We start from the raw sequence: 3,091 nt of genomic DNA, 5'->3' as shown, positions 1-3,091 counted from the left end.
TGCCAAATGCCGATGGTATTTTAAACATGGGCTTTTACGCAACGTTCTCGGTTAAAACAAAACACACTAACTGTTACCTTTCGAAGTATTATGAAAACAAAATTAATCAAACAAACATATCAATGCCTGCTTCTCCAATTGGAAAGAAAGGAAAACTTACAAATATTCAAATGCATTCATAGCTCATAGAAGCGCGACAAAAATATAAAAGGTTGTTCTCAAAAATATATACAAAAATTACACCCTTAGTATTAGCAAGGCGGCACTCTCTCAGGCGAACTCTGGGGAGTCGCGCACTCCACAGCTTCTGAGGGTTGCGGTCTGGACAAAAGGACGATGAATCAACCTGTTCGCTGAACTCAGTAGCAGCGACTTTTGACCCGCAGCCGCTTAACTCGAATAAGGGGCATCTGCACAGCGTCGTTTACGCCGCGCGTTTGACCAGCGACCCTTTCACCATAGTGGGGAAAAACCGCTTGTGTTACAGCTCAAGCGCTCCCATCGCTTCCCCACTTGCTTCCATCTACGCTGCATCAGAATTGATGAGGCCAGGCGAAGATCTCGTAGTCCAAATTTTCCCGTAGTCGGTTTTTCTCAATGCGCTTCCAGCCTAATAATCTTGAACTCAGTGACAGTCTGAGCTTCAAACGTTTCTTAGAGGGCCCTTCCGCGATCCTACGCCTAGCCCTCAAACTGGTATCGCGACTGATGACGTCATGGCCCTTAACAGTTGCTTTAACATCTTTGACGCTTCTCGTCTCTTCCGCGCTACGCTTTTGCCGAGGCCTTTTCCTTAACGAATGGCTAGGAACGCTGGAAGCCCCGACACACTTATTAACAAGTGCGCTGCCTTCGACAGGTTCTGCCAAATTTCTATGCGGCTGAACCAACTTATCCTTGTGGTTATTGTTAGGTGTCTGCTCTGGAGATGAGAGAAACGGAGATTTTGGCTTCGGAATTTTATTGAAGTTCTTTTCTTCGCGACACGCTTCGCGTTTGATCTAGATCTCAGCAGTGGCCTGAACTTCAACTTTCTTTTATTGAGCTTTGTCCCGAACTCAGCCCTGACATTGTGCATGGCACCTCGAGAGCCATGGCGTTTAGCCACTTTCACGCGTTTGGCGTTCTTCAACTTTGCCTTATGTTCTCGCCGGCAACTCTTCTCAACAGAACTGATCGCCGTGCTCACAGCACTGTCATTCTTATTCGCAAATACGCTGCGTTCAGTTTGTGGAGTCAAAGCTCCAGATAGGTTTGCTAGCTTTTCTTCGCCCGTTGCTAGCTGTCTCTGCTTGCGACAGAACGGAATTTCCGATGCCTTTAAAGCCAATCAACTCGCCTCAAGGTGTCTCTCTTGTTTGTAAGGGTTCTCTCTCTCTTTCCAGGATAACCCGTGTTCGCAGGCCTTCGTAGTCGGCCTCCTGCTCTCTTTGACGCAATTCATCCTCTCGCTCTCTTCGGCAAGCGTCTACTTCTGGCGCCTTACGACGTGCTTCGGTGCTGTTTCTATCGCTCCAACTTTTAGTAGGATTTGAAAAAAAATATGTTATCAAAATATATCTAGCCTGGCTAAAATCTCCTGCTTCCTTGTAAGGTAAACAACTCAAAACGAGCTCGATCTCACGCGGCAACAACGTGGCGAGCTTCTCCACCCAAAGGTCGCGGCTAACACCAACATTACAGCAGACAACTTCAAAATGATCAAGAAAATGCGCGATGTTCTCGCCTGTCTCAAAGTTTTGAAGCTGGTGTTTCGCTCGCTCCCACTTAAGTGCTTGAATTTTACCATCAAGCTCTCTCATTTTGAGTGCATGCTCTCTCCTTTTGCGACTTTCCTCGGCCTTCAATTTTTCGTGCTTTTGAGTTTCGAGCTCTTCGCGGCTTTTTTCGGCCTTTTGCTTTTGCTCACAAACGAGCTCCCAAAACTCGTCAGCCTCCTCGGTCGTCACATTCTCTGCCTGCATCAACTCTAGAATCGCTTCCCTTGTTTTAGCGGACCCGGCGAAAATCCCCATGGCTGCACAAATTTCAAGGAGGTCCTGCACCAGGTACTGCTCCATCGCGACCTCGTCCCTCATGATGCTCTACTACTGATATTCACCGTTCTCTAAAAATAATCTCGTGGTTTAAAGTAGGTGAATATTGAATTACAGATAACCAAAAAGCTCAAAACACTCTCCTAACATCTGCCTGTGCTAGAGAGGTCTGGCGAAGTGAACAGTAAGCGTTGGGCACTCACACAACCAAAGTAACCCTGATGGTCCAACTCGTGGCTGCTGTCGAACAGTGTCGTGGGTGTCTTGGGCCTGCAGGAATCCGCTTCAACTCTGAGCAGTTGAGATTCGGGGTTGCTTGTCCCAGCTTGCCGAACTTTGAGAACAGGGTAGCGTATACCAGCGTATCCGAACGATAATATCAGGTCGGTGGTAATCGAGCTTCCAGGGATCCGATCCGGCGTGCCAAACGTAGAGTAGCGTATCACAGCGTAGCCAAACGCTATCACGGTGGTCGTCCTCGTGCTCAGAGATCCGATCAGACTTGCCAAACGTAGGACACTGTATCCCGTAGCTGCCAACTACTGTTAGGAATTTGCTGTGTCACGATGGTAGCAGTGGCGAAGAGCGGCGAGCCGTCGAGCGGACTTCGCTGAAGTCTTTGCCCGAAGGCGAAGCAGGGAGGCAATCCGTTTTGAAAACAGCAACAAGAAGGAGCGTTTAGTGTAGCAGGTTGTCGTTTGTACAGCGCCGGCCAGCACGACAACGTCGGCTGGAACAGATCCCCTAAACATGGGGCCGGCACGGCCTTAAATAGCGTTTTTGGACTCTTCTGCGAGACCAGTTCCCCGGAACGGCACCGTGTCTCGGCTGAGGAGACGCAGCCATACCCAGAGTTGCAAGGTGGTTCGGCGGAGGAAGCGACGTTATCCCCGGAACTGAACGGTTCTCCTGCACGGAAGGCGGCGCTGGGAGAGGGGAGACAGCTCGTCGGAACAGCGCTCGATCTCGTGAGACGTGCTCACGAACGAGGCAAATGTCTGTGGCATAACAGAGGGCAGGGAAGCTAGCAGCAAGATAAACTTTGAGAAGCGATT

This window comes from Rhipicephalus microplus, chromosome 6, assembly GCF_043290135.1.
Source record: "Rhipicephalus microplus isolate Deutch F79 chromosome 6, USDA_Rmic, whole genome shotgun sequence".
Classification (NCBI taxonomy): domain Eukaryota; kingdom Metazoa; phylum Arthropoda; class Arachnida; order Ixodida; family Ixodidae; genus Rhipicephalus; species Rhipicephalus microplus.
This window is presented reverse-complemented; position numbering follows the sequence as displayed.